Here is an 11,730-nt window from a genome sequence, read left to right as displayed (position 1 = left end):
GCTGTCATATATTAAGTGCTTTATAGGCATTTAATCTTCATATTATTTTCTTTTTTTAAATGTTAATTTTGAGAGAGAGAGCACGAGTGGGGGAGGAGCAGAGAGAGACAGAGACACAGAATCCAAAGCAGGCTCCAGGCTCTGAACTGTTGGCACAGAGCCTGACATGGGGCTTGAACCCACAAGCCATGAGATCATGACCTCAGCTGAAGTCCAACGCTTAACTGACTGAGCCACCCAGGTGCCCCAAGTCTTCCTGTTATTTTCAATTTGTCTATTTATTCATGCCTTTCCCATTATATCAAGTTATAAAATAATTGGGTGATTGGTGGGGCAATCTTTTGTAAAAAGCAAGAGAGTTATATGATCTGAAGAGAAACCAGAGTATTGGTAGGGCAACCTTGTGATTTTAATTAGTGCTGCATTGATGATGATACTGCGGAAACTGGAACACTATTCCTTTTGGGTTTACTTATTTATTTTCATGGTACGTACCTCCACTTATTTCAGATTTTTAAATTTTCTGCTTCTAATATCCTGCAAATCACCAGGATATTCTTCCAACCAGCACCGAAAGTACCTCACCTGAGGTACCAAAAGTATCCGACAGCTTCTTAGATGGAGGAAGATCTATGCTTGCTCCTTATGCATCGGAGGTTATTTTACAAGAAGAGCCACATCACCACCCCTAGTGGTCAAAGGGGCAAATTCCTCAGCCGACCTCTGATCCCTCCCTGCCTTCACCTGCCAGGAGGTGAGTGGGGGGTTGCCGTTTCCACGTTGTGAAGGAGCAGCCAAGCACCTCCAGTTTTGGAGGGGGACTAGGACCCAAGCAGCCCTTGGTGTGGTAGCCTGCCTCCATACCGCACAGAATTGTTACTAGTAATTGCTACACATTTACTCAGTTATTATGCTAATATTGTTTGGTGCTTTATTGGTATAATTTGCCTTCTCAACCTTTTCTAGCCGCCATTTAAGTGCGAGTCCTCCTTCAGTTTCTGTCCCAGATTCTCTTCTCTTTGTACATTCCATCATCAAGGATCGTATGCTTTCATTCTTCCAGTTTTGCTAAATGTCCCAAAGTTTTAGCTCTCTCCCGTCTCATCTTGTACTCACCCTCTTCCTCCCTCTTTGCTCATGCCTCCCTACTAACTGCACCTTTCATTAATCACACCAATTGCTTTCCTAGCTGAAAAATGTTGCACCGACTCTTCCAGGCATGCCTGTCGGTTCATTATCCCCAGTTCCACTTAATTAACTCCGGCTCATCTTTAGGATGTCGTCTTATACACGACGTCCTCTAGAATCTGCTCTGTGGCTCTGTTAGGTCTCCCTGTGTCATAGGCAGAGGCACCTGGGTCCACACAATGCCCTGCCCGTGCCTGACTGACACAAGGGCAGAGACACCGGATCGCAACACATATTTTTTTTCCCATGACTTTGAAACTTTAACCTAGACAGGAGGTAGTGGTTGCTGAGGCTTTTTATGCCTCTTTCAGAAAGAAGATGTATGAGCTCCTGTTGCTTAGGAACACGGGGCTAGGGTTTCTGTTCTCATTAAACTGCAGTCAGTTGTCTCTTTTCTCATCCTCTGAGCTCATCAGGGCATCCAGGCAAGCAACCAATTCCCTTTAATAAGTTAAGTTAGTGGGTTAGAAAAGGGGCCCTTTCCTCCTGTATCGGATTTACTTTCCTTTTATTTTTGAACAGCTTTATTGAGACATCATTGATGCACAGAGAGCTGCACATATAAAATGTATAGAGTTTAATGAGTTTGGAGATAGGCATACACCCATGAATCCAGCACCACAATGAAAGTAACAGATGTATGTGTCAGCTCCAAAAGTTTCCCTTTATCCCTTTGTTTTGTGTGTGTGTGTGTGTGTGTGTGTGTGTGTGTGTGTTTTGGTGGCAAGAACAGTTAACATGGGACTTACCTTCTTAACAAAGTTTGAAATGCACAACACAACATTGGTAAGGATAGGCACTATGTTGTACACCTGTGTGAATAGCAGATCTCGAGCAAGTCTCCATCTTGCATAACTGAATTTTATATCAATCCAACAAATCCCCATTTCCTTCTTCCCGTAGACCTTGGCAATCACCATTCTACTTTCTGCTCCTGGGAGTTTACCTACTTTGGATACTTCATATAAGTGGAGTCATGCTTTACTCATCTCTCTGTGACTGGCTCATTTCACCTGGCTTTGCTCTCCAACAACATCCATGTTGTTGCAAATGGCAAGATTGCCTTCTTTTTTAAGGTTCAATAATATTCTATGATATGTATACACCACATTTCTTTATCCATTTGCCTATTGATGGTCATTTGCGTTGCTTCCATATTTTGGCTGTTGTGAATAATGGGGGTGCAGATATCTCTTCAAGATCCTGATTTCAGTTCTTTTAGCTAAATCCTCAGAAGAGGAATTTGTTGGGTGGTAGTGTTTAAGTTTCTTTTCTAATTAAAAAATTTTCTTTAAATTTTAGGTGGAACCTCCATATTGTTTTCCATAGCAGCCCCATCATATAGTGTATGAGGGTTCCAGTTTCTCCACATCCTCACCAGTACTTATCTTCGTTCCTTTAATAATAGCCATGGGAAGTGATATCTCATTTTGGTTTTGACTTGCATTCCCCTGATGATGAATGGTCTTTCGTGAGCACCTTTTGATCTAACTGCTGTCCATTTACATGTCTTGAGGAATGCTTATTCAAGTCCTTCGGCAATTTTAAAATTGTTATTATTTATTATTTTTCAATTTGCTATTGAGTTGTAGGAGTTTCTTATACATTTTTAGATACTAACATTTTATCAGATATATGGTTTGCAAACATTTTCTCCAATTCCATACAAAGCTATAATAATTAAAAGGGTATGATACTGACATAAAGACAGACATATAGACCAGTGAAACAGAATAGAAAGCCCAGAAATAAACCTACCTTGACCTTCGACAAGGGTGCCATACTGGGAAAGGACAGTCTCTTCAACAAGTGGTGTTGGCAAAAGTGGATATCCACATGCAAATGAATGAAAATGGACCCCTATCTTGTACAATGCACAAAAAAAATCAATTTAAAATTGATCAAAGACTGGGGCGCCTGGGTGGCTTTGTCGGTTGAGCATCCGACTTCGGCTCAGGTCATGATCTCGCAGTCCGTGAGTTCGAGCCCCGCATCAGGCTCTGTGCTGACCGCTCAGAGCCTGGAACCTGTTTCGGATTCTGTGTCTCCCTCTCTCTGACCCTCCCCCATTCATGCTCTGTCTCTCTCTGTCTCAAAAATAAATAAACATAAAAAAAATTAAAAATAAAATAAAATAAAATAAAATAAAATAAAATAAAATAGATCAAAGACTTAAACATAAGATCTGGAACTGTAAAACTTCTAGAAGAAAACACAGGAAAACTTGTTGACTATGGTCTTGGCAATGATTTTTTTTATCACCCTAAAGGCACTGACAACAAAAGCAAAAAATAGACAAGTGGGACTATATCAGAATAAAACGCTTGCTTTCCTTTCAAACAGTGAATTGGAAGTTTTTTACAAGAATCTTAAAACTGTCTAAGAGATTTTCTACTGGCTTTTCAGTTTCTACCCAAGACACTCACTTGTTGTCCCTCCTGTTTTCAGCCCTCTGCTTGTAAGAGGCAAACAGTGAATTGGAAGTTTTTTACAAGAATCTTAAAACTGTCTAAGAGATTTTCTACTGGCTTTTCAGTTTCTACCCAAGACACTCACTTGTTGTCCCTCCTGGTTTCAGCCCTCTGCCTGTAAGAGGATTAATTTCAAAAGTCTGAGCCTCTCTACCTGCACCCCTTTGGGGATAGTGAATCTAGAGGTTTTACTTACAATCAAGTAACAGCTTCGAAGGTGGGTGTTATTTTGATTGTTTTTATGAACATTTTTGGAGCAAGGAAAAATGACAACCATAGCATCTAATCTTAATTTCGTTAGTTATTTGAAGTGGTTTATTTTATGACTCTATGCTTTCAGAATGACTACAAATATGTTCCTCAAAAATAATTTAGACTGGGATCTTTCAAAGGATCTTGTAAAACATTTTTTTTTTTGCCTTATATTCTTATAAGGAGAAAACAGTGTGTCCGGCTAAAAGGACTCATGGATCTTGATATTAGGAACAATATTTAATGTTTTTTTTTTCTTATACCTTTTCTTAAAAGGAGGATAACCATTAAATGTATAAAATCAGGGGCTTCAAATTCTCAAGGGAGTAACTGATCAAGAGTCACCTGGAGTAAATTAGCCATAGTCCATTTTTCTTAGAAAAAATAAAAGAATCTTAACTGATTAAAAAATGTTTTTAATGTTTATTTATTTTTGAGAGAGACAGAGCATGAGCAGGGGAGGGACAGAGAGAGAGGGAGACACAGAATTTGAAGCAGGCTCCAGGCTCTGAGAGTCAGCACAGAGTCTGACGCAGGGATCGAACTCACAAACTGTGAGATCATGACCCAAGCTGAAGTTGGATGCTTAACCGACTGAGCTACCCGGGTACCCCCTTAGTTGATTTTTTTAAATGGCACCAGAGAGTAGATTACAGATGACACTCGGATATTTAGAGAAAGTTTTAAATGGACATTGGTCAGTCAGAAGTAGTCAGACTGCTTTCCATATTCCAGAATGGAGGAGCGACCACAGTGGTAGGAGGTTGTGATAGGCAGGAGCCTATGAACTGCTCACTGCCACGCCTGAGGTAGGGCATGTGCTATAGCCACTGGGTTGAGACTCCTGTAAACTACTTCTGGAAATTGTGTTTGTGGGACGTTGAATTACAGAGCCAGTAGACTCATAACCTGGAAAGTCTCTCATGTATAAGATAGGAAATGGACGCTCAGAATGGGCGCATCCAAGGATATGGGAGACTTAAGGAACCCTGACTTCCTAGAAGCCTGTGAAGTTCTCCCAGTGATGTCTCCATTGCTGGGCAGTGTTGTGCCTCTGTGGAGTGTGTGTGTGTGTGTGTGTGTGTGTGTGTGTTGGACAGTCAGGAAAAATACCTAGGTTTTACAGCTTTTAGCCCAGGGACATTTCTATGTAGCTCGGCCACTTTATAGGCCCAGCTCTGTTTCCATCTTGCTAGTTATGAAACAACTCCATACTCAGATATTCTCTCTCTCTCTCTCTCACACACACACACACACACACACACACACAAGCTCACAGATGTCTCAGTCAGAAAAGCTGTGGTTTTTTTCTCTCCGCAATTCCTTCCACAAGGCTTCAGGAGTTCGGTGAGGTGGGGAAGAGGGCGGCTGTTGACAGGGTTCTTGTCTGGGTCTCTGGTCTCTGCCCAGCGCTGTGTTACTAGCACTGCAGAAATAGAGGCTGCTGTCTGCAGGTTTCACACTCGTCACCGTCAGAGATGAAAATGTTGTATTTGGATGGCTAATGGAAAACTCGGTGTCAGAGAAACCTTGTTCATATGAAGCTTCGGAGGCCACATTAGAAGTTGCCATCAGCGTGAGACCCTGTTCCAGGAACTGACGATACCAAAACACAGTTGTGGCTTGAAGGTCCACCGAATGGCACTGGATCGTCACAGAGGTTCCACTCTTACAGACAGCTGTCCTCGGATTCTGAGAGACGAGAGCACCAAGCCCAGAACCTGCTGACACACAGGTCAAAGAGGTGAAGGAGGCCTGTACCACAGGCGGAAAACTCACGGCACCCAGAGATTCCTGCTGTTCTGTGAAATCTTCCTGTTAGACCCCCTAGGACCATAATCCCCCACCTCCCCTGCCTGGTGACTTCTCACCTTACCCTTCATACCTCCAGAGAGCAAGAATGTCCCCCCTCATTTTGATCCGCATAAAATAATCCACAACCTCTGCCTACTGCTCCACTCATGCCATTACACACACACACACACACACACACACACACACACACACACACACTTGCCCCAACTACTCAGATTGTAAGGCTCATACTGGGCCCCAGGAGCAGCAGAAGCATGAGCATCTTCAGATACTGGCCTCATATCACACCTCTCTCACTGTATCTCATTCTCCCTTTCTCCACCCCTAGAAGGATGGACCACTGCTTACATATTCCTGAAGATGCTCCAATCTGCCCTCTCGTGGTGATGTTTTTTTCCAGTGATGCAGGATCCATCAAAGAGCTGAAAGGGGCCTCAGATGTTCTAATTCTACTCCTAACTTTATAGAACATGCGCTAAGACCCAGATCATTGAATTGACTTAAAGAAGTTTCTTAGCTTTACTCATGAAAAAAGCTGTATGTGCATTAAAAGGAATTATCGCCTCTTCTTTACTTCTGTAACATATCCTCAAAGTAAGTCAGACAACTGATGATTGTTAGTCACTAACAATCGTGGTGATAAACAATCATGAGTGAGCATCAGAAATTCTAGGCTGTAAGTTCAATGTTTCTTCATACTGATGATAAAGACAATTTCTCATCTTCTAAATGAAGCATTTATTTCACGACTATCTCATGCCGGTCGCCGTCATATGGATGGTCTTAATACTAAACATAGCTATTTATCGTGGTTTGCACATCTCTGTGTAAATCACTGTGGAGGCTACGAGGATAATTTGTTTACAGCTATTTCCCCATGATACAGGTCATAGGCTAAGTACTGGCCAGTGGAAATAGGTTGTAGGAGATTTAGGGAATTATTTCTGCTTTGAACATGCTGGAATATTTATTTAAATGGCTCGTGCTTAGAAATGTATAGCAATTTCAAAGAAACTGAAGATTTTTCTCCAAAACATTATACTTTTATTCTTATAATAACCTCCCAGTTTTGCTTCATGAATATTTAGTTCTGTATATCTGGAGTGAGTAACTAAGGAAGGTGGGATTAGGACTTGATCCAACAAATTATGTTTGTAGCATAGTGACATAGATTTTTATCATAGTGAATATAACATTGTGTACTAAAGATTACTATGTGCAAAATACTGATGTATGTATTGAAGGGCATCTGACATGCTCTTGTGGCTGTATTTTTTTCATGGTGGGGGCAGACCGCATTACGATGAGGCCGCTTCTCACCATAACTGTACTTTTTCTGCAAAGAGTAGGTGAATGTGCCTTGTAATGTATTACGTCTGCACAACATTATGATGTATAAGGGATGAAGTGTCTGGAGGCCCCTGGATCAGAAGAAACTCTTTCTACTCTTCTTGAGGACCAGCAGCCATCAGGTATATATCTATGGTGTTTCATACTCATCGTCAACTGAACTATGGAAGAAATGCATTTCCCAGAACTTTCTTTGTGTTATAGCTCTTGATTAGAGTTGACCTCAAGAAAAATATTTGCAAATGAAGTAGCTGTCATTATACTCTGAAGTCATTGTTGGTCTAAAAGCAGTGAGGAACAGGATTAGTAGTACCAATTTATTACATTCTGGTAGCTACTTCTCAAAGATGGCACCCAGAAGAACCACCCTTCCCAGCATTCCCATTCCTATAAAGATCTGGGCTGACTTGAATGTGGGGGAAGGGACACTGTATGATTTTCATATGTGGCTTTATAGATTCCACCTGGGTCTCTTGAATGCTCACTCTCGGGGAAACCAGCAGTATGTAATAGTTTTAGCTACGCCGAGGCCACCGTGCGGTGACGAAACCTACCTAACCACATTGAAGGGCTCTGTGGAGAAAAGAGACATGCTGGGTGGTCTATAGCTGCTCCAGCCATCCCAGGTGAGGTATCAGACATGGGCATCAGGAAGCCACCTGGGATGTCCAGCCCGGCTGAGCCTTCAAGTATCTCCAGCCCCAGTGACTATCTGTCTGTCATTACATGAGAGACCCCAAGTGGGCACTGCCTAGAAGAGCCCATTCAACCCACAGAACCACGAGAGAGACTATATATGTGTTTTAAGTCAGTACATTTTGGGGTGGTGGCAGTGGTTGTTTTTCTAAGCTTTTAAAGGGAGATATATAATCCATATAGTAGACGGCACAAATCTTAAGTGTACAGCTTCTTGAATTTCAGAATGAATGCACTCAGATAACTACCAGCCAGATCAAGATATAGGACATTTTTGGAACCCCAGAAACCTCTCTCATGCTTCCCTCTAAGAAAATTAAAAATGCCTCCACATGCAGCCACTACCTTAACTTCATACGCTATGCACTCTTGTGTCTGGCTTCTTTGTTCAACGTTAGGTCGATGAGATTCAGCCATGATTTGGCAAATAATATTTGATTCTTTTGCTATATTTTATTCTAGTGTATAAATGTCGCACTATTTATCTATTGCATTATTGATGTTGGGGTGTTTTTCCATTTGAAGTCATCATGAATAAAGCTGTTGTGATGTTATTTTTCTCCCATATCCTTTTCTATTTCCTCAGAATCCTGGAATATTCCCTGAGTGTGCATCCAATTAGAAAATTGGTTTTCTGGCTAGTCTAATTTACTTTTGATTGCTTCCAGTATGTTTTTAAATTCAGAAATTATGTTTACTGTACCCAAGAAACACTACAGCTCTTTGATTATACTTTTCTATAAATTGCCCTTCCTCATTAATAGACGTAATGGCTCCTCAAAACTTGCTAAGGAAAGACCTAGTGATATTTTGACTTTTTGACTTCCATTTCATATAATAACTCTTACAATTTGGTCATGGGAATGGAGGAAATAATAATGATAATAGGAATTATTATGAAACTTCACAGCTAAGCAGTTCTTTTTAGTACCAAGATCACTCTGAAAAGGTAAATGGTTCAATAGTTTTAGAGTGGATGTTTTAAAATCCTGTTAAGTCTTTGTTTTCTAAGTTTGTCAACTGACAGGAGGAAATCTGTATCCTTTCAAGTTGTATCCAAGATAATAAAGAAAAGCGAGACTGTCTGTCTCCTACTGTCCTCCCTTTAATTTCCTTTCTTTCATTGGACAGATAACCTCACCCCATCCTATCACCTCTGGAATATGGTTTGTACCCATGGAGGAGCAAACTCTAGGGGCTGTGTCTCCTACTGGTCCATGACTGTATCAGCCTGCTCAGGAAATTATTGATCGGAAGGTATCAATGAACATGGTCTGGACAAAGTAAAGCATCTTAGATCCATCCCGTTTCGGATGGTTTCTTTACTATGGTCCAAGGGCATTAGTTGCAATGAGGGCTAGTGTTCATCACGCCATATTTCAGGGTTGTAAATCCTATTCGTAGGTTAGTGTCTCTTTCCCATTTCTGTTTCCTCAGTATTTTGGCTTCTGTGTGAGGCAAGCTTCCACAGAATACATGAGAGAAGAAATCCAAGGTTAACAGTTCAGAAAGGAAACCAAATAAAATGCACGAAGCCCAGGCTTATATGTAATGGTCAGGGACTCCCCACATCTTCACAGAAATTGCTTGTCCTGGGAAATACAGGGCCTTTCAGGAGAACAGACTAAGGTTTTAACTGCTTCCAAGAATAATTAAGAATGTATTTCATCCAGCATTTTTAGTTACATGCAGTGGATGGGACAGTCTGAACAATATAAACTGTCATTCATTTCTGCAAGCAGAATTATGTGATCAAATAAATATTTGTAAACAAATGAAGTCCTAAGAACTAACACCATCAGCCTTTTAATTTGATAGATTGGTGTCAGACCACAGAGGGAGAAACCATACAGACAACATAAAGAGCATTTGTAAACTAATACTGACCTCCTGTCTGATGATTAATCATGCAAATATTTCTCTCAAGTCCAACTGTCTCTCTCAAGTGCCAGGTGTACATTTACATGGGCTTACTAGGTATTTCTATGCAGGTATCCAAAGAAGGCCCCCTGGAAATAGAAACTCAACTCTCTTAACACCCTCGCTCCACTCGTTCCTCCAAATCATCTCCTGTTGCCATGTTCTGGGGGTGGAGGTGACCATCTTCATTCCTGACTTTAGCTCATCACTCCCTCCTGCCAGTTCCCTAAGCCTGTCACTGTTGGTGCTTGTCTACCTCATGAAATTCTACTCATCGTTGAAGTTTCATCTCATGGTTTTGCATTCTCTTTGAAGCCCTTCCTGGTGTCACCAGACAAAATCGGCCACGTTACTTCCCATAGACCACGGACATCTCTGATTAAAACACACATTATATGAAACTTGACCACAGTGTTTGTCTTCTATTCCTCTTTCTCCCTCCTTGGCTTTTATTATTCTGAAGGGAGGGGCAATTTTCTGTTCATTCGCGTTTTCTAGTATTTGGTAAGAAGAGCCAGGATGTAAAATTAACATCTTTTTTCTTTTGTCTATTCTCTTTCCGCCTCCCCACCCCCGTCCTCCTCCTTCTACTTTCTCTCCCTCTCTCTGTTCTGTCCCTCTCTGATACAGATACAAAAAGATATAGACGTAATTTGAAAAACCAACTTAGTGGGTCACTGAGGTGTCTTGTCATTCCGCGAAGCACGTTGATGGCAGCAGCTCCTTTGAGCGTCTGGTGAAAGTGGAAGAAAGCAGGGAGGTGAGGGCACTGAACACAGAAAGGCCCTGCCACCTGGTGGGGAAGCAGGGCTTGAGACGCACTTCTGCACAGAGAGGAGGTGGCTGTTCTTCACTGCGTCTCTAGTGCTGGCACAGAGACACAGAGCTGTCTGGTTCTTTTTCGTCGATGTCACAGTGAGAGGAAAGAATGGCTTCTTGCCTCGAGAGACACTGTAGCCTTCAGGTATGTCTCCTTTCTGAACATCAGTTACTACTTGTGAGCGGTAAAGCAGTCTCAGCCCTTGCCCTGGGTCCTGTCGGTACCAGTACATGGAGTCGTGATCAAAATCCTGTTCACATTCCAGAGTCACGCCTTGTCCTTCCTCTCTGATCAGGCATTTTGGGGTCTGAGTGATTCTGCCATCTGCTGTGCCTATAGAAGAAAGAGAGGCTCTAGAAACACAGCCCAGGAGGGTGCCTGATGCTGCTGTCATGGGTAGAAAGACTTAGATCTGGAGCTTAGCACCTTTGGGACAGGAATTTGCTCCCTGACCCCAGGACTCACCTGCTCCGAGGAGACAAAGAGCCACACAGCAGATCACCTGGTGACCCATGATGGGAGAGGGGGCTCCCTGGAGTGCTAAGCACCTGTTGGAAGACAAATGACGATAGAAACTTAGCTCTGGGGATCCCCCTGGCTTAAAATGCAGAAGTTGTCAGAAGGCTGGAATGGATAATTGGAAAGGATCCCAGGGGTATTCTGGACGGGGTCTCTAACTTTGCAGATGAGGAGACAGACAGGGGACCTGAAGCATTTGCACCCCCTGGGACCTCCCTCCCCAAACTGTGTTCAGCCTGCCTGAGTGGGCGGGCAGGGCCAAGGGTGCGGGCCAGAGTCTCTCTCCGATTGGCTCACTGCACCCTGAGCCAGACAACCTGGGTTTGTATCTTTCCTCTCTCTTTTGAGCTTGCGAAGAAAAATGAACTCGTGAAACCGCATTTGCTTTTTGCTCATGTTGCAGAAGACAAAAATATTTCCTTTGTCTGATTGTCTTAGATGATTAAATGAAATTCTCTATTTAAAGCTTGCAATAGAGAACTCAAAATAGAGTATAAAGTGAAGAAAAGAGAACTTTTGCTCCCTAAATATCTAACCTGAAAAATCATGTCCGGTTTTAAAAATCTTTACCTTTTGCTGGTGACAGTCTTAGTTCCTGAGCATGGGCTGGGATGTCTCGTGAGACTTCCACCACCATCCCCTATTTCCATGCTCGCCCTACAAAATGCTTTCTAGCGAAAATGTTCATTAATCCAACTA

The 11,730-nt window shown here is 42.2% G+C and overlaps 1 long non-coding RNA gene across 1 annotated transcript; it reads left to right on the top strand.

The window, feature by feature from the left end:
- Nucleotides 1–253: 253 nt before the first annotated feature.
- On the top strand, nucleotides 254–10,433 carry LOC123607007. The gene is made up of 3 exons (XR_006716603.1): nucleotides 254–754; nucleotides 5,456–7,198; nucleotides 10,323–10,433. It is a non-coding gene; the product is annotated as an uncharacterized LOC123607007 (long non-coding RNA).
- The last annotated feature ends 1,297 nt before the right edge of the window (nucleotides 10,434–11,730 follow it).

Source organism: Leopardus geoffroyi, chromosome A2, assembly GCF_018350155.1.
Source record: "Leopardus geoffroyi isolate Oge1 chromosome A2, O.geoffroyi_Oge1_pat1.0, whole genome shotgun sequence".
Taxonomy (NCBI): Eukaryota; Metazoa; Chordata; class Mammalia; order Carnivora; family Felidae; genus Leopardus; species Leopardus geoffroyi.
The sequence above is the reverse complement of the archived record's forward strand: the minus strand, read 5'-3'. Positions and strand labels throughout refer to the sequence as shown.